This window comes from Panulirus ornatus, chromosome 38 (assembly GCF_036320965.1).
Source record: "Panulirus ornatus isolate Po-2019 chromosome 38, ASM3632096v1, whole genome shotgun sequence".
Taxonomy (NCBI): Eukaryota; Metazoa; Arthropoda; class Malacostraca; order Decapoda; family Palinuridae; genus Panulirus; species Panulirus ornatus.
Genome location: NC_092261.1, coordinates 1,322,413 through 1,350,054, shown reverse-complemented (window position 1 = coordinate 1,350,054; position 27,642 = coordinate 1,322,413). Strand labels below are relative to the sequence as shown.

The 27,642-nt window shown below is 46.0% G+C and overlaps 1 protein-coding gene across 3 annotated transcripts in view; it reads right to left on the bottom strand.

Annotated features, from left to right (window-relative positions):
* LOC139760767 (neuropeptide Y receptor type 6-like) overlaps positions 1–27,642 on the bottom strand; it is an 80,723-nt gene that overhangs the window by 18,371 nt on the left and 34,710 nt on the right. The window contains exon 1 of one of the 3 annotated variants that reach the window (XM_071684327.1): positions 1,476–2,075. The exons of the other annotated variants lie outside the window; for them this stretch is intronic. The gene's annotated coding sequence lies outside the window, so the exon portion shown is untranslated. Of the gene's footprint in view, positions 1–1,475; positions 2,076–27,642 lie in introns of those variants that run through there. 3 annotated transcript variants of the gene reach the window in all.

Genomic DNA, 27,642 nt, shown 5'->3' with positions numbered 1-27,642 from the left:
ACACAGAATTCAAAGATATTATGAGACAACATACAAGAGTTTCATGTATAAAATATATAACACTTATTTTTTTCTCCTTTTAACTGAGGTAAATCTGGCTACGGAGGGAAAGGCAGCAGTCTATCCTCCCTCTGCTGAGGAAAGCGGCGGTAGGAACTGCTCGTAAGCGCTTTATACAGGGGATGGGGAAATAGTTTTTCGTGGTTCCTCGGAGATCTACTTGGTGGAGGAGGAGAGGTGAGCTTTCTTTCTCTCTTTAGAGAGAGAGAGAGAGAGAGAGAGAGAGAGAGAGAGAGAGAGAGAGAGAGAGAGAGAGAGAGAGAGAGAGAGAGAGAGAGAGACGTTATGTCACGATACAGTAACTCGTAAACCTGAATTCCAGTTTGAAATGCGTTAATAATCTATGTAGCTGAAGAATTTCGGTTTAGAATGAATAATCTCTAAACTTTGACTGAAAATTTCTATATAATGACTCACTTATCAAGGTACATGTATTCAGAACATACGAAATATGAGGTCATACAGAAATGATGTTATAATTTTGTAGCGTTAAGTCTGTCAGAGAACAACGTGTCTGCAGCGTTATTTCCGAGGGATGGAACACACACATCATGTGTAATTTCTCTTACGCTAATTTTGTTACCCAGCTCGACCCAGGCAGGTAAGCGGATATCCTGTCAGGGTCATCATGTTATCTGGGATTACGACCTAGGTCATAGGCCAGGAACTCATGCAGATAAATGGTTTTGACCTCAACAGGAGGTCCATCTCCGTACAGACGGCTGCCAATGAATGTCTTTCTCACTTTCCAAGGGCGTGACGCCCACGCCCCCCACAGTCAATGTTGCCGGCGGGCCAATCCGACTGCCTTATAGACAGTCACGTGGCAGCCACCCTCACCAGTGAAGCAAGTTTACTGGCTCTCGCTCACCAAGACGTGCTCAGCGTCCGGAGAATTCTACTTTGTAAGTGTTTTGGCTTATCACTCTCCGCTCTGTAGTCCCTCATTTCGTGAGGCTTCCTTTCACAGCAGAGCCGCATGACTCTGGCTTTTGCCTTCTGTGGCAAGACCCCATTAGGACACCGTCAACGCCCATCTAAATCTTTAATATCGGGATACCTAGCTACACCTGCTACAGCGCAGTTTGACAACTGCAAATTAAGATGTCAGCAAAACCTTTTTCTTTCTACAGGAGCTGAAGAAGATCCAGCAACCTCGTATCTCTACCAGGAAATCCTGCCTCGCTATACTTCACCATCGGCACTACGGAGCCACCCGTATACGCTCAGTTCTCGGGCACCAGCACTTGGGAATACCTACCTCGTCTCCAGCTGCCGAACCAGCACCACAGGACACCTGTCTCACCAATAGCGACACGGGGAGGATCCGGTCTACCTAACCTCACCTAACCTTCATACCTAATCCCGCACCACCTGCAGCAGCTTACCTTCAACTACATGCCCCTTGAACTTACCTTGATGAAGGATTGTGTGTTATCCGTGGTTCCGAACCTCTCTCACACAGAGAGAGACCTCTGACACTTTGAGAATCCTCGTTAAACTGATGACCCCAGAGTGACTCAGGGAGACGGTCGAGGTCGGTTCGCACAGCAATCAATCTTCCACCGCCCCAGACCGGGACATAATACCTTCACCCGCGTCCGGCTCTATCCCACACCTGCCTGTGTCGCCCGCTGCCTCTCTCACAGGTCCACCTCCTGGTGAGGCCACAGCTCATTTGAGCGTGTCTGGTGTCTCTATACTCTCGTCTGTGGTAACCACCACTTCATAGAGACGACCTGCTACCTCCAGACTTCTGTTGAGCACTACGGGACGACCCGATGCGTCGGTGTGGCGGGCGACCTGGCCTTTGTCCTGGTTTGTAGAGATCAGGTCAAGGTCAGGACACTACGTAGAGCATGGGTCGCTCCGTCGTCGTGTCTCACAGGTTTGTTGTGGTATTACTGAAAGTGGTCGTCGTTGCTCGCTTATGAGAGAAATAACAAAGGCGCCTTTGTTTACCTTCCATCATAGAAAATGGAACGAGCGATCGATGTTACCACCAGGGTCTAAAGTGCAGAAAAAAAGGACCTTAATAAATTTATATGTATAAGCAATTTCTGTTGCGGTGGGAAGTGTCAAACGCAGGTGGACGCTTATGCAGGGTAGGGTGAGTATTGGTTCATGACTGATGTGAACACCGACCAATGGACCAGTAACTGTTGTAGGTATTGCTACCAGTTATTAGTAGAATTCTAGTGTGAGAATATAATCCAGTTTGTCCTGTAGAAAGAAAGGTAGTTTTACGCTGGTGAGGTTCGATCTCTTGAACATCCTTTATCATTACGCAGCTTCCTAGATTTTCGTATGCCGCACACACACCACACACACACCACACACACCACACACACACACACACCACACACACACACACACACCACACACACACACACACACACCACACACACCACACACACACACACACACACACCACACACCACACACACACACACACACACACACACCACACACACACACACCACACACACACCACACACACACACACACCACACACACACACACACCACACACCACACACACACACACCACACACACACACACACCACACACACACACACACCACACACACACACACCACACACACACACACACCACACACACACACACACCACACACACACACACACCACACACACACACACACCACACACACACACACACCACACACACACACACCACACACACACACACCACACACCACACACACACACACACACATCATCGTCAGTTGATGGGAGGAATTATGGTCATGTCGGACAATGTTCCTCAGAAGGATCCTATCATTTTCCTGCTACATGAAGTAACTGCTCAGAATCGCGTCTCAAGAGCATAAGAATTGTCCGACGTCACTTGTTACCTCAGATGATTTGTGAGCCGAGTCTTGTGTTCCTCTCACCGAGCAAAACCTCACCAGTAATGTGTCTTGAACAAAAAAAAAAAAAAAAGAATATTACTGCTTCTATTGCCGTCTGCCTGACGTGTTCCCGAACGGATGATCTTCTCAAGCAACTGATATCTGTCCTTACCAATGTCTTTGTGAGACTGAGTGTAGAGGGTCAGAGGGTCTGGGTGAGAGAGTGAGTGTAGAGGGTCTGAGTGTGAGAGTGAGTGTAGAGGGTCTGGGTGTGAGAGTGAGTGTAGAGGTTCTGGGTGTGAGAGTGAGTGTAGAGGGTCTGGGTGTGAGTGAGAAAGAGAGAGTGTAGAGGATCTGGGATGAACAAGGCAACTCGAGGTTGAGTAGAGTGAGTCATCATGATTATGGTTTGAGACGCAACGTGAGGGAAGATCTGACAGGAATAAGTTCCTTTGGTCGTATCTGTTGACTTGCCAAGTAGTTCGAGATGGGATGTGTGTGGCGCTCTCACCTCAGCCTGTCATCACGGGAGACTCGCCCAGCATGTGCTACCACCAACAGTAAAGAGGAAATTATCAGGAAATGACGTATCCGGAGCCGCTGTGCTCACATTGTTTCAGGGGACTGCGTCCAGTGGCGGCAATATCCGCGTCCCATTCTGTGTGGCTCTCTCTCTCCTGTGGGAGACACGCATGTATTACGTCATGTTATTTGGTCGCTTGAAGTCCAGGATATGTCTTATTTCCCCTCCCCTCCCCTCACACGAATAGAAAACGGAAGGAACAACTAACTACAGGGAAGATCAAAGGACAGTATTTCTTGCATGCCATATTCGTTGGTGTCTTAAAAGTAGCAGTCATCATGACCCTCCCAAGCAGAGAAAGAAGTAAGACCATCCGTTCAGTTCCTCGGCAAGCAAGCAGTGTTGCCCCTCGTGCAGTTACTACAGCTTTATGTATGGCTTCAACGATGCAGGTTTTATGACACCTTCTCTTCCCTCTCTTACTTCCCCCTCTACGGTTTTTCTCTCTCTTCTTTCTCTTATCTCCTTGCTTCCCTTAATCTTTCTAGCTTACATCACTGAACGAGACAAAGGGAATGCTACATGGGGAGAGAGAGAGAGAGAGAGCATCCCAATTCCTAGTGTGACCCCATCTGCCAGTGTGACCCCATCTGCTAGTGTGACCCCATCTGCTAGTGTGACCCCATCTGCCAGTGTGACCCCATCTGCTAGTGTGACCCCATCTGCCAGTGTGACCCCATCTGCCAGTGTGACCCCATCTGCTAGTGTGACCCCATCTGCTAGTGTGACCCCATCTGCCAGTGTGACCCCATCTGCCAGTGTGACCCCATCTGCTAGTGTGACCCCATCTGCCAGTGTGACCGACCCCATCTGCCAGTGTGACCCCATCTGCCAGTGTGACCCCATCTGCTAGTGTGACCCCATCTGCCAGTGTGACCCCATCTGCCAGTGTAACCCCATCTGCCAGTGTGACCCCATCTGCCAGTGTGACCCCATCTGCTAGTGTGACCCCATCTGCTAGTGTGACCCCACCTGCTAGTGTGACCCCATCTGCCAGTATGACCCCATCTGCTAGTGTGACCCCATCTGCTAGTGTGACCCCATCTGCTAGTGTGACCCCATCTGCCAGTGTGACCCCATCTGCTAGTGTGACCCCATCTGCCAGTGTGACCCCATCTGCTAGTGTGACCCCATCTGCCAGTGTGACCCCATCTGCTAGTGTGATTCCCATCAGATAGTGTAATTTCCAAAGTCCAGCCGACTCACATTGTCTATAATGGTGAGCGTAAGTGATTCTCATCAGCTGGTGATACTGAGAGTAAATGATTCTTGGGATTCACTGTGTCAACTGGCTGCTGATGTATGAATCACAGACAATGTGGCCCTGATATGTAATGTGATCATATTGAAGGAAGATATATAAGGTTACAATGTGATCATATTGAAGGAAGATATATAAGGTTACAATGTGATCATATTGAAGGAAGATATATGTTAACAGTAAGATCTCTTTCCATCACAAGTATCGTGGTTTAAGATGATGGAACTTCCCTCATTTTTCATCGTGCATATTATGGGTTTGAAGTAGCGGAACATTCATCTCCATCCTTCATATACTTTACGGGTTTCAAATTCTAGTTTGATTTGATTTGTCAACAGTTTGATTTGATTTCTCTCGAGTTGCAGCAGTTGACGAATCGCAAGTACAAAACTTGTGTTTATGGTCAGCTGATACACACTGAACTTGACTGATGCATCCCAGACGAAGCGGCAGGACTGGCGGCTGGCTTGTCACCCCAGGTGAAGCGGTAAACAAATACACAGTACAGTAAGGTAAACAAATACACAGTACGGCTCTGTTGGGGAACAACAGAGATGAACGGCTCTGTTGGGAGAACAGCAAGAGAGAAGGGCTCTGTTTCAGGAGCAAAAGGAGCGTTCTATTTCTTTACTGGATATAGTTGGGTGAAGCCAAGCTCGGTAGCAATGGAAGCAAAGAATGTTGATCGAAGTGAGGGAAGAGGAGTCAAGGTGTCATGACGATGAAGGGTTGAAGGTGGAACAAAATATAGACTGAAATATAGAGGCAGAGAGAAGAAAACGTGATGTAAAGGAGATACATAGAAGTAGTATTAACAAATGAAAAAGGAACATTACAATGTATGGTAAAGCAGACGGTACTGGACTGTCCTCCTGAGGTGCATGAGGATGAAAACGAGTAATGAGGACAAGAGTCAGACGTGTGTGGGTGAGAGACAGTAGTGAAGGCAGGACGTGAAGACACAGGTGTTACCGACGCTGAAAATATCATGATTGACTTCCTACGGGGATGACTCAAGGCCTAGCTACACATGTGGGAGGACAAACAACATGGAGGAAAGTTAAACTGTATGAGACGAATGTACTAACGAACGATAAGATGCAGGAGATCCAGTGTAGCACAGTTGATCAACGGAAGTGGACGGTGACGAAACGGAGGAAGATTTTTAAGGGAATTTGTGTTGACCGGCGTAGAGGAGGGACGGTCCAGCAGACCTGTGGACTGACAGGGGATTTGTCAGCCTGGACGGGAGGATCACTTTTCCTGAGGTAAGAATTTACGAGACTTCAGTGTACAGTGTGGATATGTTGTCAATACTTACCTAGTCTCTGTATCACCTCACTTTATTAGTGATGATGACGTGAGTGATGACGTGAGTGATGAAGTGAGTGATGACGTCATATATTGACATGGTACGTGCTCCAGATGTGGATACTGAGTGAGGGTGGGAAACCTCACCACGACCAACCTACTTACCCCTGAATCCATCCGTCTGTCTGTCTGTCTGTCTGTCTGTCTATCTGTCTGTCTGTCTGTCTGTCTGTCTGTCTATCTGTAACGTGCTTTTGAATCTGATTGTTTTTGTGTTGCACAGTGTCTCATGTTCACTTGATTTTCTTTATTCTATTTTTGGATTTTACAAAAAATTCTTAGTTCAAACAACAAATATACTTGATCGTTCAACATTTACTGGATGTTTGTTTTCTTGCTTTGTGATTTGTTGCTAATCTGTTTATTTCCAACACTTTAGCCCGAGGGGCAGGATTCTCCTGCTCAAACCCCAATTCAGGATTGACATGTCAGCCAGGAGTAGGTTGAGGCAGGCAACAGTTACTAATAAAGAATATTTATGTTCCTGAATTACCGTCATGAGTGAACACCTGAGGAGGTGCAGCTGCCCCCTGCACCCTGCGTGGTATCGTGTTGGGTCCCACACAAGATCAGGGACGGAGGACTTGAAGGAAGTGCAGGACCTGCTGCCTCGCCTGGTGGTAAACGGTCTACAGGAAAATATTAATCAATTAGCAAACTTAGGGGGAAAATACGTGTCCAGTTGTCAATACCAGTAATTACCTCGCTCACTCTAGTATTAAAGACAATGGAAAACTATTCGTGATTTGAGAAATGAATATAAAACGTGTCGTGAATTGAGAAATATATGTTTGTTAAGTAATTCATCTGTTATGTTGTTATAACTTTATCAAACTGACTAACTTGAGGTTCAGAAAGAAATGTACTGTATGTGTGTGTATGATCTTGTGTACAGATACAGTCTTTGGGATGGTTTGTTGATAACATTATGTTTACCTTCAACAAAGATAAATAATGAACATATATGGATATAAGGGAGTTGTATTGTCTCCTGATAACCTTCACCGGCCACTCAGACGGTGAAGGACACATAAAGCAGTTCTCTTTCAAAGAAATATCGACTATACATTATTTTTCTCATCTGGTCTAGACACGAACACTTGCTTGTTTTAAGAAATGTGTATATATCAATAATGTAAACAGAATGTACAACTAACTATTAATGTAAGTCAACAAGTAATATGAATACTTTGTAGGAGTCCAGCCCTTAATGAGGCAAGTTTACTAATAATACAAAAATCAACTATTTTTAAGAAAAATCTAAACTCGACCAGGGCTGTAGGTTGATACATTGAGGAAAAGAAAGAAGCTCGTTTAAACTATTTCTTCCGTAATACTAACAACGCAAGCTAGAATTTCGTGAAACCAAACAGCGGTTTTTTGGTTCATCATGTTCTCGCAAGCAGAGGAAATGGTCGAAGCTTTTGTTAACCGTGCAAACCGGGTGAAGGAGCTCATGGAACGAACCGAACAGCTGGTTCTTGGGACCTAATGTGATGGTTGACGATTACGCTCTTCAGGACAATGTCACGCCTGGCTGAGGGCAAGCAAGTGCTTCACTTTATGTTACAGAAGCCAGAACGGCACAGGTCCACTGGGCCGTTTCGCACGATTCCAGTAATGAATCATTCTTGCCATAAAGTATATTCTACTGTATATGTTGTCAGGTGTTTGTAAGGGAAGGTGTGTGTAAGGCCGGTGCTTAGGAGAGAACCATGATGCAGAAGTTGAGGCTGGAGCTGGAGGAGCGGGTGTAGGGTTAGTTAACTTAACTGTGTTTGGCAGACGGATATAAACTGGTTCCTGTGCAGTTTATGGCATTCATCTTGGGTCAGGCAGAGCGGCATTAAAACACTGCCATGCCTTAAGGACGAAACTCTAACTGGTAAAAGCAGACAGACGTAAGACTTAATGATGAAGTCCAAAAGATTTTATTCATACTTGTAACAATCTATTGACAATGTCTAAGGTAGAACTACGGATACTATTGATTTACAGAACCACGGACAGCAACCACTGACGTATCTATACCTTCCCTGGCCAGACTACTTCTCCATTAGTTAACAATAACTCCACCATGGGGGGGGGGGGTGTTGGATCAAACAGCTGTCATTATACAGTAGCTGACATGGGCAGCATCAAGTACACTGGGTTAACTGTTACATAAGTGATTACAAATTACGCATTAATCCACGAGGGATTAGTAAATCCAGGAAAGATCAATGACTATCTCCAGGTACGTACATTACCTTCTGAAAGAGTGACACACTTCTAGGAAGGAACGTATTGCCACACACCTTTGAATGAAAAGTCTGAAGATGTTAGCATGATGTTCCAGGACAGTCTTGACCCATGAACACGATGGTTCAACCTTAAAGTTCAATGATACGACCATTAAGCATTATGACGTGACCTTTGGCTATCATGGTATGAGTTTCACTTAACGTTTCCTGGTCGTACCGACTTGCTCAAGCATCATATACTCGTACTAAATGGTTTACATTGTTCCGGACATTATACATGTTATGCTATCTGTACTGTACCGCTCATGTTCTGGTCATGTACTGTACAGCTCATTCCCTGGTCCTGTACTGATACCATACTGTTCATGGGACGAAAGTGTGCTGCTACTGTAATGGTACAGTATTGATTCCTGTATCAGTAGTGTGCTGGTCCTGCACTGGTCCTGGACTGGCTCTGTACTGGTTCTTGTTCATGATCATAATCACCAGACATACTGAGGCAAGCTTCGTCTGGTGATCCACCCCCTCGTGCTGCTGCATGTCTTCCCGTTCTCCCGCTGGCAGCGTCGCCAGGGGGAAGCATGAGCCACGTACGTAAGGAGGAAGCTAAGACATGCAGTCGACAATATTGTATAAAATATGTTTCCGAAAGTGTTAGCTCAGCTCATATAATGGTCTAATTTGGCTTGGAACATTCATGAACACATTAGAAACTTTTGAAATCTTTCCAAAGTTGATACATAAATGAGCAAGTGTGAGGTGCGAGGGCTGTGCGTGACACCTTCCTCCTCTCACGGTTTATGAAGAGCTTTTAACTGACGTAGTTGTCGTCTGGTATAATGATTCACTGATCATTCCAACATTATATATAAACTATGATTTATGCATCACATATAATCTGAAACATTCACAAGTGATTTCGATTAATCCTTGATAATCCAGAATTCTCAGACTAGTTTCAGGATCTAATGATCAAAAAGGAGGATTAATATAGACAGTTTAGGCTTCAGGGACTGATTGATAAATTCTTCCTCTCTACCTGGGGAAGGGGTCTCCCTGGGAAGGGGGGTGGGGAAGCAAGAGAATACTGCCCAAGTACCCACTACGGAATGGGGGAGGGGAGGAGGCGCTTAGAAATCCTCCCCTCCTGTATTAATTGCCGAAAGAAGGAACAGCGGAACGCACCATGTTTTCCCCGTGTAATGCTCAGTCATCCGTTACGGAGGCTTGCCGCACGTCCGTAGGTAGCATCATGCAGGCAAGACGTGTACAGTGGTTATCTCGTCTCCCAACATACGATATACAATCTACAGACAACTACCACACGTCACACACACAACACTTTACTGTAAACATAAAGATAATAATCACGCTGAAAATGTAAACAGTAAAAAGTTTCATGTTAAAAGTAATTTTAATCAAAGTGAGTGTGACATCTCACATGTGAGGAGTTTACATCCCCGACGAATGCGTCTTCCTTCACCTCGCATTCCAACACTTCACAATTCCCGTGATGAAGGAAGGTAACTCCAAGGTGTTCAGAAGACTGCCATGATAGTGTAGACCTTCCCGCCTGTGTCACTGTAGACGCGGGTAACTTTCACCTGTTAAACTCAACATGGTCGAAACGTAGCTCACTCTAATACCTCGGGCAATCTGTAAGACTTCCAATATAGTCATGTTATAGCTTTCCCACCGTAAACATTTAGAACTTAAACCTGTCGTACTGCATGTACAATTTAAAGCCTCTTTGTACTTGAGAAGCTAAGAAACTAAGATTCCTTTTTAACAAGACAGTTCAGAACTTTCCTTCCCACAAACAGACACATTAAGTGGTCTGCCTCGCTCCCCCGACCCTCCCCCACCCACATACTGGTCTGTGCCGCTCACTGGGTCTGATCAAGAGGCGTAATGATCAATTATGGCTGGGGGCAATGAAGTGGCGGGCCTGTTGGTGTGTCGCTGGCACGGACACACACACGAAGCGCTCCTCCGGAAAATTGAGGCAGTTTGCGTCCAGCACCTCCCATAAACATAGGATTCGGGTCCTCGAGGTCCAGTGCTTCCGACTAATGCAGGAGCTGGAGTCCTGGAGGAACAGCAGCCACTCCAGGCCTTCCCAGTAGTGCAGGAATTTCATGTTGTTCCACCCAGCAGCTGGGCATAGGACGTCTGAGAAGGAATACGATTTTGGTTGTGTAGTGACTTCACTGGGAGAAGGCGCGACAATGCCGCTATTTGCAAGTGCTCGGGAGGGAGGCCACGGTGTTAAAGTGGATCTCGTGAAGCAGATATGGTAATTTCGGATCCCCCAAACCTGCCAGCCACCGGTTAAGGTGTAATATTGAAGAACTATGCATATGGTCCTTAACGAAGGTGTGTGTGTGTGTGTGTGTGTGTGTGTGGTAACGAGAGTGAAGTTGATGACGATGGTTTAAAGGCGACTCGTGATCTCCGTCGCTAGGGACGTGGCCGAATGGGTACGAGGAAGACAGTGATTGGTTGATGAAAGGGAAGAGGATGGTTGACGAGGCAACACTGCAGCATGAGGGAGCGCCAGCAAGGTTGAGGCAGGGGACGCCCGCTGAGGGAGGCACAAACATTGTATGAGAACTTGAGGGTGACGGAGGCAGTGGAGGTGGGATGGTGATGGTTAATACAAGGTTAGACGATAGTTAGGAAGGCGAGAGATTTTATGATGAGAGAGAGAGAGAGAGAGAGAGAGAGAGAGAGAGAGAGAGAGAGAGAGAGAGAGAGAGAGAGAGAGAGAGAGAGAGAGAGAGAGAGAGAGAGAGAGAGAGAGAGAGAGAGAGAGAGAGAGACTTTATAAATATATAAAAAATTTTATTCAGCGTCGTCCATAATTATGCTCTGAAAACCATTAAGAAATATTCTCGTTCAAAATTCAACGTCTTTTATCTGCCGTATGACACACTCGAACGGTAATTTCACTTTAAAAACGCTGGTTTCTGATAAAGAGATATTAGTGGTAGCGATGCTTCGGATAAAAAGAAAAAACAATTTCCTGTGTCACATATGTTGCAGGACAACTTTATGTGTGATTGATAATGAGTGACAGTGTTGGGTGGCTGTGGTTGAGTGTGTGACAGTGTTGGGTGGCTGTGGTTGAGTGTGAGTGAGTGTTGGGTGGCTGTGGTTGAGTGTGAGTGAGTATGTATAGTGGGTGATGATGGGCGAGGATTGATGTGAGGTGATGACTCATTATGTGTGATGAATACAAGTGTGTTGGTGACGGTGTACAGTACTGGACGAAGGTGTTCCTATGGTGACACATGCACAATAAAATTACTGGACAGGTAGTCTCATGCCCACACCTGGGGAACGTGTGCAAACCATCATTGAAAACATTCGTTTACATTTATGTATCATATGACAAACAGTTTGAGTTCTTTTACAATATATTCATCTTGTTTGATGAAAGCTCATGGGTTGATGTCATGTACAAAGAGTTTCAGAAAACGTTCGATAAAGATTATGAGCCAAAGTTGCATTACATGGTGTATACGAGAGTTGTACTGGCGTCCAGGCAGGGTTTGCAGGTGATTCATGAAACCACCATAAGATGATATGGCGATGCCTGAGAAAGAAATGATACCCGACAAAAAAGAATATAATTTGCCTCAAGCGAAAATCATGAAAAGGCTATTGTTTGTTGGGTTTCAAAACGAACAAATTGAGAACTCGCGGTCTCTGTGGCTCAAAGCTTTCTTTTACAAGTGAATAATGAGGAAACAGAGAATAGCAACGTTGCATATAGTCATAGTGGCTCCCACCACCGTTGGAGGCGGAGGATCGATCAACCAGATGCCCTTTTATAACTTATGGGAAACAGAGTCGCCTCCAGAAACTTCATTCGCACAAAATTTCAGTGAAAGAAAGTGTCCATTTGCATATGAATCAGGCGAGACACAGCCCTGCTTGAACTTTGGGTTTTCAAATAATTTTCTTTTGTTTTTCTTGGTTTATCCCATGATGATCCGAGGTCTGGAAACGCGATGATTGGCTTCTGGGGAAGTTATGTCTGGAACTCTTGTAAGCCTTCCCGGAACATCACCTGTCAACACACAATTGTAAAACCGTTTGCAGAAACTTAAGAGAGTTTAGGATCTTACAGAGGCGCTCCCTCCGCACTTTCATGAGATGCCACAAGGTGTCCTTCTGTCATGATAAGAGATAACTCTTCAGAAGCCCACGCCTCCTCTGTGTGTCAAGACATGAGACAAGAGAACCTCTCCTGCCGACCCCTCGTGGCTCAGTAGGCGGACTGCACATTGCTAACACAATCAAGACAAACTGAACTTCAATCCTGCTCTCAGGGCAGCCTCTTGGCTGCTTATTATGTATTCATGATTAACAATTCTTGTAAGTATAAGTGAACTTAACTGGTATGTTACATGTTACATCTCTGAAAGACTGTAAGTTGATAAAGTTTATGCACAAGACTGATATATTATGTTCGTATCAAGCCACTTAGATGAGAGAGAGAGAGAGAGAGAGAGAGAGAGAGAGAGAGAGAGAGAGAGAGAGAGAGAGAGAGAGAGAGAGAGAGAGAGAGAGAGAGAGAGAGAGAGAGAGAGAGAGAGAGAGAGAGAGAGAGAGAGAGAGAGAATCATAATAGTAAATGTTTGAATCTTATTGAAGGTAGACAAAAGCGTAGACTGTATTTAAAGAGGAAGTCTGTGATTATTAACACTAAAATGTTTTCACTTACTGGAAAATGAATAAGATAAAATAAATGTTGGCAAGAGAGCAAGTTAGAGAGAAATACTATTACAACAAGAGTTAAGATAGAAGATGAAGTGAGGATAGCAAAGTGGGAATTCTAGACCGTAAAACTGAATGATATGGAAACTGAAAACTTATTTAGGGTTTGTCTTAAATTCGTAAAGAAAAGTTATGAGAACTTTAAATGGAGTTGCTTCACACTTCATATTTCTTTTCATTTTGTAGATTCTGAATTCACCGTCAGTACTGGACTGTCTCGCTCGCTGTGGAGGAAAATATATGACTAATGAGGTGTTCTGCATTCCCATTTTTTAGGAAATAATTAACGTATTTTCTTTTAAAAAGAATAAAATGTTAGAAAAAACTTTAACATGTATATGGGGATTTTTACTCATGATTCCCTTAGTGAAAGATGATGAACATGACGCTATAGTCAAAATGTAATCGTCATTAATTCATTTTATTTTTCATTTCATTAGAAATCTGCCACGTATGAACCACTGAAATTTCACAGATTTTTCTTACCCAGATCTTGACTGCAGGGGTGGGCAGGAGGCTTTTTGCGGGCAGGAGGCAGGGGTGGGCAGGAGGCTTTTTGCGGGCAGGATTCAGGGGTGGGCAGGAGGCACAGGTTCGGTCAGTGCGACAGACTAAGTGCTTCCCTTGGTGGTGGTGATGGAACACGTCAAGGATGGTGTTTGAATGATGTGAAAATGACTGATGGAGGAGGAAGGATAGAAGGATACGTGATAACCACTTTTGAAATACTCAGGGACGATGATGATATAACTAAGAACCAGGTCTTGGAATTCTGACGGGAAATACAGAACCTGAGGACGTAAGGGGAAACGAGACAAGGGGAGCGTTTGTTCTCAAGCAAGATGACTGGGGAGATGTGGCACGACCTCAGCCAGGAGAGGATACTGACTCTACTTGGGAATTGGAAATCTTTACAACAGATTTGAGTTGATAAGAGACGGTGGCCCCACAGTGGCCTCACGGTGGCCCCACAGTGGCCCCACGGTGGCCCCACAGTGGCCTTACGGTGGCCCCACAGTGGCCCCACAGGGCTTATGTAGACCCATGTTCTTAGAGGTCTCTGTTATGTGGGAGCCCCTCTGTGAGGGGTCCCCAGTTTGAGAGGGCTCCCCTTGCTATATGGGGTTCTTATGCTCTCTGAGGTTCTGCTGGTGTGCGAGGTCTCCCAGCTGTGAGGAGATCCCGTGCTGTGAGTGGTCCCCTTCCTGAGTGGGTCCCCTACTGTGCTAGGTTCTCCTGCAGTGTGCAGTTTCCCTGGTGCTGGGCGTCACCCCGCTATGTGGGTTCTTCTCTTCCTGTGTGTCAGCCTCGGGCTCACCTCCTGCTCCTGCCAACACTTAAGATTTGGTAAAGGTCTTCAGCGAGTTCTTCCGGCGGGTCTCCTCTCCGCTGTCAAGTTCTCTCAACATGTCGCTCCTTCTGTCGCCCTTTTTTCACTTCACTTTTGTTAACTTTTCCTTAACGTCTCGTTCTTCATATGTTTTCCTGCGATGTTTCTTCCTTCACAGTCGTCAGTCCAGAGTTTCTCAACATGACTCCTTATGGAAGTTATGAAGAAAGATTGTCAAAATTTTACAATGTTTTCCATGTCCAGAATACCACTGTGTAAGAGCTAAATATTACGAAAGAGAATGAACATTTCTATTTTCTTTTTGGTCTTCTCAGTTTTCATCTCACTGTAGAAAGTCTCATTATAGTGGTCCCACAGTAGTGGTCCCACAGTAGTGGTCTCACAGTAGTGGTCCCACAGTAGTGGTCTCACGGTAGTGGTCCTACAGTAGTGGTCCCACAGTAGTGGTCTCACAGTAGTGGTCTCACAGTAGTGGTCCCACAGCAGTGGTCTCACAGGAGAAGGTCTCGTCAGGAAATGCATTGGTCTCGTCCATCTTTGTTGATGATGTAAGAGATCGTGTCATGTCGTCAGTTGTGTTATTGCTTCCTTTCCTGTCTTGGTGTTGTGTAGGGCGATGGGTCGTTCCACTTTCGTGACTAACCTTCATGTCCTCACAGTTGACACAGAATGCCGTATCGTATTCCTAGACTTCACTAAAAACCTAACTACACAGCTTAGGAAATATCATCTATCATAAATCATCAATATAAGTTTAACTGCGTCATTAGTTGAGGAAGCTCGATGCACACATTATTATCGTAGATGGTTTGACGATGAAAGAAAATATTCACAGAATCATTGTTCATATTGTCGATGAAGGTCGACGTATTTTTTCATTAGGTAATGTTCTGATATACGAATGATGAGAAATTACGTAAAGAATGATTTTGAAATATATAAAAAAACGTCCTGTACAATAATATGTAAATGTTGCGTCGGGGATGTTGATATTATGCCTTGTAAACCCCCATAACATGTGTGTATGTGTGTATGTGTGAATGTGTGTATGTGTGTATGTGTGTACGTGTGTATGTGTGTATGTAAAACCCATAATCATCATATAGTTAACTAATGAGGATCCTTGTCGTCAACAGGACTTGTTCACTTGTCAACACCAGTATGAAGGAAAGTATAGCACTTTCTTGGGGAATTTTCCAATGCTATATGATACAGAGATAGTCTGGCCGATGAAAGGGTTAGAGAGGAGATAGTCTGGTCATACTCTGTGTAAGACAACATAAGGGTTATTATTGGATGTTCGCTTTTGAGGTTACTTTAATGGCGTCATCTTGGAGGTGATCATTGATCTCAAAGTAAAGCTGGAATTATATAGTTACTTTTCAGTTGTTGGTGTTGAAATGAAAGATTATTGATCATAATTGTCTTTGTTGCTGATAAATCTAGAGATACTTTCACAGTTGGTGATCAAGTTAGAAATACATGTTCATGGTGAATGTTCAAGATAGAACGAACATATTGTACTCGTTGGTTCCACTAAAGCCTCACATCCAACAGTGACCACGGCAAACATGCAAATGTATTCTAGTACCGACCTCACCACAGCAGCCCCAGTGTGCCAACAGACAGCACAAAGCAGCTTCACTGTTATGCAGATGACTTCCAGCAGCGGTCATCACCCCTGGGCCCACGGAGTGATGACCGGGTTAAGAAACTGAACAGAAAATTGACCCTTTACAGTACGTAAGGCGAGATGAGAGCACTATGTAGTGAGAATATGACTCCTACAACAGGTAACCTTCCTTCCGTACAACAGGTGACATTTTCATGATGATGTTTGGTGGATAAAGGTAAACTTTCGCAATGTAACACGCGAGAGACGGGCGATACGTAAGGCTCTGTTGTCTCCTTATGTCCTCACACCGTACGAGTCACCTGCAGGACGACGCCGTTCACAGTAGGTGAGACTTCCGTCATACACCAACTCCCACAGCTGTCACCGCGGACACTGGCAGTACCAGGAACACCTGCAGTGTGTTACATTCACTAGGAAGCCAGACTGTAGCAGACCGGGATCACCAATACGCCAAACTCCGCACCATATCAATTCCTGCAATATGTAAAGTACTGAAATACGCCAACTTCCGCAATACGGCAACTCGATCGATACGCCAACTCCCGCAATGCGCTAACTACTGCCATACACAATACGCCAGACTCCTGCAATAGACATATAAACGCAGCATATAAATCGCAGGCGTTTGTACGCGGTACACATCCGTCCGCCGGTTCTCTACATAATGGAATTCAGCTCACCTTACCATCTTATGAGTAACTTTGTAAAACAGTCAAGAAAAAATACGAAAAACTTTCTCTCCTAATTAGGCTCCTTTATGACGTTCCTGAGTTCCTTGTGAGGCTCCTAGGCCCCTTGTGAGGCTTCTTGATTCGCTTGTAAGGCTCTTGGATACCTTGTGAGGCTCCTGGGTCCCTCGTGAGGCTCTTGAGTCCCATGTGAGGTTCCTGGGACCTTCGTGAGGCACCTGAGTTCCTAGTGAGGCTCCTGGGTCTCCGTGAGGCTCTTGAGTTCCTTGTAAGGCTCCTGGGTCCCTCTTAAGGCTCCTGAATTCCTTGTGAGGTTACTGGGACCATCGTGAGGCTCCTGAATCCCATGTAAGGCTCCTGAGTCGCTTGCCCCTTATTCCAGGTCATTCGCATATTAGCAGGAGTGTTGACAGGTTCTGTGCTCCTTCATCCGAGTCCTTCTTGAGTTTATAAGGTTCATTATGGGTCTAAGAGCTCCTTTGCTCCTTCGAGTCGAGCGGTTCTTCTAGAGACATGATTGTTCTTTATGAGTTCTCTTTTATCGAAGTTGATTGGAGTCTTTCTCCTCCCATGACAGTCTTGTTCATCTTGAAGCATGGGTGGTGTTTTGATATCTTAAGATTTTTGTCTGTCTGTCTGTTTGTCTATCTCTCTGTCTGTCTGTCTATCTGCCTGTCTGTCTGTCTGTCTGTTTCAAGTATGTACTTGTGTCAATCTTTCACTGGCATTGCAATTATTTCTCCGTCTTTTTCTGTTCCTCCAGTCCCACCTGTTCTCTGTCATATTCGTATCAGTGTGTTTCCTTCCCATCTCCTGTTTTTATCCCTGTTCCATCCTTCCTGGCTCCTCTTTTTACAAACCCTTCCCTTTTCCTTCCATCTGTGTCTTTCTTATTTTTCTTATTACTCGCCTTTCTCCGTTTCTCTCCTTTCATATCTCTCTCATTTCCCTTAAACTATCGGCTTACGTTTGTGTTTCCTTCCATTATTCTTGTTAACTTTCTGTTTCGGTCGTGATCAGCATCCCTCCTCAACTCATTTTTCATCTCTTTTAACAGTGATTGTTTATTCCATCATAAAGTACCTAGATGTTAATCCTAGATACCTGTTTACCCTTGATTCCTAGATACTCTCTCACCATATGTTATTCTAGATGATCTATGGATGAATTCTCTTTTAGATGCAATGTTATTACATACCTGATTCCTAGCACATGTTGCAGGACGCTTGGCTGATAGATAGAGCAGGTCTTCCCTCCACATATTCCAACAAGATGTAAGTTCCTGTGTCTAGATAATGTCTCCAAACTCTTGATATTCGTTACCTTCACTACCTGTCTCCTTGTAGGATGCTTTTCCAAAGAGTTGTCTCATATGACAGTCGTAAACTGACTCTCGCTGGAAAATGACGATATATCCTCTTACTGAGACGTTTACAGCTTGTACCTCACTAGAAAGTGGCAAAGGATAATTTAATCCAAGTCACAAGCCAGAAGGTAAGCATCTACTATGTAAACTAAAGACCTGGTTTTCTATCCAGTCATTACTTACCAATTACGACATCAAACTTCGAGACACTCATTTAGTAGAAACCCAGCCACAGCTTCGACGCACATGACGTCAGCCAATTGAACACCTTGTTGAAGATAACCATCAATTAGAAACCTGGCTGTTACGTGTCTACTTTTAGAAATCACCTGCCAGACACCCACTCCCTGGGTTTCTACCTAATAAACATCTACTTACGAGGAACCACTTACTAGAAACCAACCATGTAGGCATCCACCTTAAGCAAGGATAACCTCCGACCACATCCCATGTATCAGAGACCATCCTTTTGGACGACCACATCCCATGTATCAGAGACCATCCTTCTGGACGACCACCTGCTGCCACCATCTGGTTATCATAAGGAAGGTACTTTTTCTATATGGAAAACGGATAACGCAGGACCATCCCCATGATGTTCACTTCAGTTTGAAACAACGTATTTCTGGCCCCTTCAGCCATTCACAACAGTTTTTCAAGATTAGCTTGATTTTGATTGGTTCTCGGCGGTCATGATTATCATTGGGTACAGCTTCCCCTGAGCGAGCCTGATTCATTTCCAGTTTGGCGCAGATTGCCTCACTGGTGCAAGAGGCATCTTTTATTTTCCTTTTTCTTCGAGAAATGTGATATCAATCCCAAGTGTTTGAATATATTAGTCTAGTTTGAGGGTCGGTCGGAACAGTTCACGTTATGTTCAATCGCTGTCCATAATTTTCATTTGTCTGGATGCAATATTCAGGAGTTGTGACGTCATGAAAAATTTGTGGAAGACGAGCCTGATAATACGAAATGATTTCACCCAGTGAGCGCGAGCGATGCCCTTCAGGGAAGGTCAAATGTCAGGTCACTACTACCAAGGGTGGTATGACCGTGTTCAGGGGTTGTTGTGCTCGTCGAGTTAGAAGGCTCTGAAACATGGCGACTCCGAACCTCTGCTGATACCGTACCAATAATTTGACTCAATACTTTCTTGGTGCAGGTGTGGGTCGGCGTGGTGTGTGGAGGATCCTACCTCACAACACTACTGGATCATCTTAAAGTTCAACGCTCTTCCTCTTGGTTGTTCTGGATGACAACTTTATCTTTTCCTCCAGTGCCATACGTGCGTTATCCTCATTCCAGAGAGAGAGAGAGAGAGAGAGAGAGAGAGAGAGAGAGAGAGAGAGAGAGAGAGAGAGAGAGAGAGAGAGAGAGAGAGAGAGAGAGAGAGTGGGCACTCCACAGTCAGTTCGAGGTTAATCTCCCTCAACCTATCAAACAAGAATGATTGTTTACCTCATATCTCTGTGGACACTGTGACCCGGGCCGAGACTTCAAGCACCCGCTTATGTTTTTCTACAGTTTCCTCTCAGTAGTTTTTCCTGCAGGACGACAGTTATGGTGATATTGACCTCTGTGCCGAGGCGGCTTAAAGGCTATAACGTAGATGTACGTATGGGGCTGAACATTGAAAATATATCCTTGTATTGCTTGGGAAATGTGACACGTAACAGAACACTGCTTTTTCCTGGGTGAAACACTGATGATTCCACTTCATTAGGTAAGGAAGTAAGTTGATCATACCACTTACCCTCGCATTCATCTGATAGAAATGTTGCAATTATATTGATAATGGATATTGCTGAACCACTCATGTTGCTGAATCCCAGTATAACATGTCTGAATTAAAGTTATAAATATCTGTATGTCTACACGGAAAATGACAGCCTGACAAAATGATGCACGAGTTACTGAAGCTTTCTGAAGTGATCCGTGCACCACAGGTCTCCTGAGGAGCAGAAAACACAAATGTGTGAACACTCAGTAACACGGATCACGCTGTCACGTAACACAGGGATCACGCTGTCACGTAACACAGGGATCACGCTGTCACGTAACACAGGGATCACGTTGTCACGTAAGACAGGGATCACGTTGTCACATTCATCAAACTGAAGACGAGTTGAAGTTTTCATGAGGTGCACCATGCATCTTGCTGCCAGTCTTAATCCTTGATATGATATGTGTGATAACAACACAGGAGCACGAAACGAAAATAACCTGAGTGTTTACACGAGTACCACAGAAGTAACATGGCTGAGTGGTGAGACTGTGAAGAGTTTTTCAGCAACAATCTATAACCTGCACACACACACACTCACACTTACATCATGGACAACGATATGGTCGGCGGCCGGGCGCGCTGCCACCGAGGAACGTATCATCTTCAACATTGCCGCACGACGGAACCCGTAGTACGTGTGACACGGTGAGGATATTGGGCTGGCTTGTCCTCTGTCTACGCTGTACTCTCTCTCTCTCTCTCTCTCTCTCTCTCTCTCTCTCTCTCTCTCTCTCTCTCTCTCTCTCTCTCTCTCTCTCTCTCTCCCAACACTAGCTTCACTTTCCTACGTGCCTCATAAAGCAGATCTTAAGAGTAAAGTTTGAGTAAGCACTCACCACTAAGGCACTCTAGCTAATGCCACATTCGTTCTTCATATAGCCATCATCTCCATAGGAAACCTTCCAGCTTCATGCTCCGTCAACCGTGTTCATTTAAATCAAAAGAAGGATCAAGTCTAACAATGAACAATGAAATATAAATGGAATTTCACTTTTCACGCTCATACAACTATAATCAGAATCACTTCGGTTTTCTCATTTCAAAAAAATAATTGAAAAGATCTTTTTGTTGCAATACCAAAGTGGGCAAACCCCTGAGGTTTAATCCTAGGAAGAACATATTGATATTCAGGATGAACAAAGGCGTCTATGGGGGCCACTCACTCGCTCTGAACTCATGTTGGTGAGGCCAAACTTTGTTGTTTTTCCTCTTAAAAGAAAAGACAGAGAGACAGAATAACACAAAAGAAGTGAATAGATTCCGTTTCAAGGCTGCAGCCTGGCCTCCTGCCACGCTGGAGGAACACGAGGGCCCGCTGTGTGCAGCACATGGCAGCATCTGTCGGGCAAGCAGTGATGGATGGTTGCGGTTGACGGGTCGAGCATGGTCTCACTGCCTCCACGAGATAACAATATCATGGCTGGGTGAGAACGGGGGAGAGGGTGACACTCAGTATGGCTTCCATCGCTGGTGTCAAGCTGGAAGGAACTCTGGATGTTTTTAAGCAAATGACTCAATAAAGTTGCCTCCCATAATATAGTTGCCTCCCATACCTGCTTACAGGACCCATACAAGCGCCTCCCATCACCCCAGCACCCTAATGACGCCACAACAACACACACTTTCTTAACATCACACACACTTCACAAGAAACTAAGATATCTGAAGCTGAAGATATCTTTCAGAGACTGTAATGCTGTAGTATGGAGACATATTGCGCGAAGGAATGACGCAACACCACCCATTCTAAACAAGCAATGACGAAGAATTCAGCCTCACATAACAGGTGACGTAGTGCCCGCCACCTGAACCAAGCTGTCCTTTGAGGGGTTAGTGGAGAGGAGGGCCTGGCCCGAGGATGGACGGTTGCTGTGACTCCAGCCTTGCTGCTTTACTGGCTTGGCCAGGAGTCGAGATGATTGGATGGAGAACTAGTGGGGGAAGAGGCGGATGGTGCAATATATATATATATATATATATATATATATATATATATATGTATATGTATATATATATATATATATATATATATATATATATATATATATATATATATATATATATATATATATATATATATATATATATATATATATATATATATATATATATATATATATATATATATATATATATACACTCACTCTCTCAGGCCAGAGCCGTTAATAATTCCAGTAATCAGCTTTTGATATATTCTTGGAATCTTACCTCACGCACGAATGAACATACACAAGAAAAGTTGTTCAAAGGATTATTACCCACGTGTCCTAGGGACTTGGGACACAAGTTCATCCCAGGGACGTGGGGCTCTCACAAGTTAAGTCCAGAAATTGCTTCGCTTCCTTAATGTTTCTGTCTACACTTAGGTTGATGTGTTGTGTGCAACACTATCTGTCTCATGTTTGTTTAAAGGTGTTTTTACGGTTGGTGTTTATGTGCAGGAGTTTCTAGAGAAGGAAATATAAATAAAAAATTGAGGCGAATAGAAAGTTGTCAATGAATGGAATTTTGATAAGAGAGAAAGACGTGTATGAGTGATGATTCGTTTCTGGTGTTGCTGAGCCCCGGCCTTGCGTTGCTGAGCCCTGGCCTTGTGTTGCTGAGCCCTGGCCTTGTGTTGCTGAGCCCTGGCCTTATGTTACCGAACCCCGGCCTGACAGGACGTTTGTATTGTGTTCACAGTTTCTCACTTGTTTTGTACTTCTTGTGACTAAGTCAGCCTCTTCCAGAGGTTCTATACATCCCCTGTAGCACTGGAAGCAGCACCACATGCTCTGTGTAAGAGCCCCAGAGGAAGTTAAACCTTCTGGTAAAAAACTCAGACGTGGGAGAAAGTTAGTTGGGCCGGATAGATCTCAGAGGCCAGCTAGGGTAGCCTGTGGCTTCCTATGGCTGAGTCTAGACAGACATCTGAAAGAATTTCTCTCTCCCTCTCTCTCTCTCTCTCTTGACCTCTGACTCTTGCTGGAGTCAGGGACATTTCCTTGACCAAGTTACTGAGTAACTTTTAGTATCAAGTCTCAGGACTGTTTTTGTATATTCGGGTCTGCTCCAGAAACTTTGAGAGCAAAACTTCCTCGTTCTTCAAACCTCATCTCCATCGTTCATGTACCGCACGAGATCATGCCTGTCCCATAACAATAATTGTTGGGAGAAATATGAGCGAAAAACAGTATGTAGAAAATAGATAGATTAATAAACATGTTAATATGTCAATAAAGAAATACCTGCAATGATCAAAGTTCAATCATTCAACTTGCACATAAAATGTTTAGTCTTCAACACGACCTCTTTACGCTGCGCGACTCAAACGAAAGAGAGAGAGAGAGAGAGAGAGAGAGAGAGAGAGAGAGAGAGAGAGAGAGAGAGAGAGAGAGAGAGAGAGAGAGAGAGAGAGAGAGAGAGAGAGAGAGAGAGAGAGAGAGAGAGAGAGAGAGAGAGAGAGAGAGAGAGAGCCCTATACAACTAATCCCTCTCACCACCTGCTCCGCTTGCATTACGCTTGCCAGGTTTCATGTGGTTTTTATTCCCCACGACTCTGCAGGTGACACGGGATATTCCCTACAGTTCTGCAGGTGACACGGGATATTCCCTACAGTTCTGCAGGTGACGACACGGGATATTCCCTACAGTTCTGCAGGTGACGACACGGGATATTCCCTACAGTTCTGCAGGTGACGACACGGGATATTAACGGGACATGAAAGGTCATTAAGACACAGGAAAGAAGAACAAGGCATCACAGACACGGAAATGCGATTGATAACTTTTATTTCTGGATTACTGGGAAGGTAATTAGCTCATTCAAATCAATTGCCTCATCATTTTCTTTCTCAACACAAAATCAGATACTGAGTGATTGACTGGCCTTGGCGAGTGTGACACTTGGACAGCGTCAGGTGATGGTGGAGTGAGATCATGTATCATCCACATGAGTCTTGGAGTTGTGGAGGCAATGGTGGCCTCACACGGTGCGACTGATCATCTCTCCGCTGTGCTTGGTGCTGAGGGAGCTGCTTCCAGCGGTGTGGGTCGCCTGAAGATTCACTGTGTTGTATCCTCCCGGACACAGTCTCCCCGTCTACTCCCGGGTATCCACTGGCGTCCTCTCCTTCTTGAAAGTTTTCCCCTCGAGGTCAGTTTTATGTCTTCTCCTCACATCCACTCCTGCCACGACCTTGTCATCCTCGGCTCCGGGATCTTGACCATTGCGTTTGTTAGAAACATTTGGGCAATACCTCGCAGCTCCTTGTGCCATTTCCTTCATTACTTTTCCACAACCGTTGAAGAAGGTCCAGAAATTCTTCTTAAGGAGTTCTCGAAGATCAGCAGTTGTTTCCTCCTGCCCAGCAGTATCCAGGCAACTGGTCGTGAAGGTCGGGTCCCTGAGTAGCGTCACCATGTACATCACTCTCGTTAGTAAACTGAAGTAATAATTTTACCAGAACTTGTACAAGAGGGAAAGTTTCTCCTGTATATAAGTTAACTTTGTAAGTTACAAGTTTACAAGATTATGTTTTGCAACAATGCAATGTGTTCATATTTTCCTACACGTTGTATTATGTCGCTTATTTTGGTGTTAACTGCATGGTATAGGTCTAGTGTGTCTCCTTTTGACGTCAGCAGTCTGGTGTTGTGTGCAGGCATGATGACATCCAGGTAGGAGCTCCGTGTTGTGTGCAGGCATGATGACATCCAGGTAGGAGCTCCGTGTTGTGTGCAGGCATGATGACATCCAGGTAGGAGCTCCGTGTTGTGTGCAGGCATGATGACATCCAGGTAGGAGCTCCGTGTTGTGTGCAGGCATGATGACATCCAGGTAGGAGCTCCGTGTTGTGTGCAGGCATGATGACACCCAGGTAGGAGCTCCGTGTTGTGTGCAGGCATGATGACACCCAGGTAGGAGCTCCGTGTTGTGTGCAGGCATGATGACACCCAGGTAGGAGCTCCGTGTTGTGTGCAGGCATGATGACACCCAGGTAGGAGCTCCGTGTTGTGTGCAGGCATGATGACACCCAGGTAGGAGCTCCGTGTTGTGTGCAGGCATGATGACACCCAGGTAGGAGCTCCGTGTTGTGTGCAGGCATGATGACACCCAGGTAGGAGCTCCGTGTTGTGTGCAGGCATGATGACATCCAGGTAGGAGCTCCGTGTTGTGTGCAGGCATGATGACACCCAGGTAGGAGCTCCGTGTTGTGTGCAGGCATGATGACACCCAGGTAGGAGCTCCGTGTTGTGTGCAGGCATGATGACACCCAGGTAGGAGCTCCGTGTTGTGTGCAGGCATGATGACACCCAGGTAGGAGCTCCGTGTTGTGTGCAGGCATGATGACACCCAGGTAGGAGCTCCGTGTTGTGTGCAGGCATGATGACATCCAGGTAGGAGCTCCGTGTTGTGTGCAGGCATGATGACACCCAGGTAGGAGCTCCGTGTTGTGTGCAGGCATGATGACACCCAGGTAGGAGCTCCGTGTTGTGTGCAGGCATGATGACACCCAGGTAGGAGCTCCGTGTTGTGTGCAGGCATGATGACACCCAGGTAGGAGCTCCGTGTTGTGTGCAGGCATGATGACACCCAGGTAGGAGCTCCGTGTTGTGTGCAGGCATGATGACACCCAGGTAGGAGCTCCGTGTTGTGTGCAGGCATGATGACATCCAGGTAGGAGCTCCGTGTTGTGTGCAGGCATGATGACATCCAGGTAGGAGCTCCGTGTTGTGTGCAGGCATGATGACACCCAGGTAGGAGCTCCGTGTTGTGTGCAGGCATGATGACACCCAGGTAGGAGCTCCGTGTTGTGTGCAGGCATGATGACATCCCAGGTAGGAGCTCCGTGTTGTGTGCAGGCATGATGACATCCAGGTAGGAGCTCCGTGTTGTGTGCAGGCATGATGACACCCAGGTAGGAGCTCCGTGTTGTGTGCAGGCATGATGACATCCAGGTAGGAGCTCCGTGTTGTGTGCAGGCATGATGACATCCAGGTAGGAGCTCCGTGTTGTGTGCAGGCATGATGACACCCAGGTAGGAGCTCCGTGTTGTGTGCAGGCATGATGACACCCAGGTAGGAGCTCCGTGTTGTGTGCAGGCATGATGACACCAGGTAGGAGCTCCGTGTTGTGTGCAGGCATGATGACATCCAGGTAGGAGCTCCGTGTTGTGTGCAGGCATGATGACACCCAGGTAGGAGCTCCGTGTTGTGTGCAGGCATGATGACACCCAGGTAGGAGCTCCGTGTTGTGTGCAGGCATGATGACATCCCAGGTAGGAGCTCCGTGTTGTGTGCAGGCATGATGACATCCAGGTAGGAGCTCCGTGTTGTGTGCAGGCATGATGACACCCAGGTAGGAGCTCCGTGTTGTGTGCAGGCATGATGACACCCAGGTAGGAGCTCCGTGTTGTGTGCAGGCATGATGACATCCAGGTAGGAGCTCCGTGTTGTGTGCAGGCATGATGACACCCAGGTAGGAGCTCCGTGTTGTGTGCAGGCATGATGACACCCAGGTAGGAGCTCCGTGTTGTGTGCAGGCATGATGACACCCAGGTAGGAGCTCCGTGTTGTGTGCAGGCATGATGACATCCAGGTAGGAGCTCCGTGTTGTGTGCAGGCATGATGACACCCAGGTAGGAGCTCCGTGTTGTGTGCAGGCATGATGACATCCAGGTAGGAGCTCCGTGTTGTGTGCAGGCATGATGACATCCAGGTAGGAGCTCCGTGTTGTGTGCAGGCATGATGACACCCAGGTAGGAGCTCCGTGTTGTGTGCAGGCATGATGACACCCAGGTAGGAGCTCCGTGTTGTGTGCAGGCATGATGACATCCAGGTAGGAGCTCCGTGTTGTGTGCAGGCATGATGACACCCAGGTAGGAGCTCCGTGTTGTGTGCAGGCATGATGACATCCAGGTAGGAGCTCCGTGTTGTGTGCAGGCATGATGACACCCAGGTAGGAGCTCCGTGTTGTGTGCAGGCATGATGACACCCAGGTAGGAGCTCCGTGTTGTGTGCAGGCATGATGACATCCAGGTAGGAGCTCCGTGTTGTGTGCAGGCATGATGACACCCAGGTAGGAGCTCCGTGTTGTGTGCAGGCATGATGACACCCAGGTAGGAGCTCCGTGTTGTGTGCAGGCATGATGACACCCAGGTAGGAGCTCCGTGTTGTGTGCAGGCATGATGACACCCAGGTAGGAGCTCCGTGTTGTGTGCAGGCATGATGACACCCAGGTAGGAGCTCCGTGTTGTGTGCAGGCATGATGACACCCAGGTAGGAGCTCCGTGTTGTGTGCAGGCATGATGACACCCAGGTAGGAGCTCCGTGTTGTGTGCAGGCATGATGACACCCAGGTAGGAGCTCCGTGTTGTGTGCAGGCATGATGACACCCAGGTAGGAGCTCCGTGTTGTGTGCAGGCATGATGACACCCAGGTAGGAGCTCCGTGTTGTGTGCAGGCATGATGACACCCAGGTAGGAGCTCCGTGTTGTGTGCAGGCATGATGACACCCAGGTAGGAGCTCCGTGTTGTGTGCAGGCATGATGACACCCAGGTAGGAGCTCCGTGTTGTGTGCAGGCATGATGACACCCAGGTAGGAGCTCCGTGTTGTGTGCAGGCATGATGACACCCAGGTAGGAGCTCCGTGTTG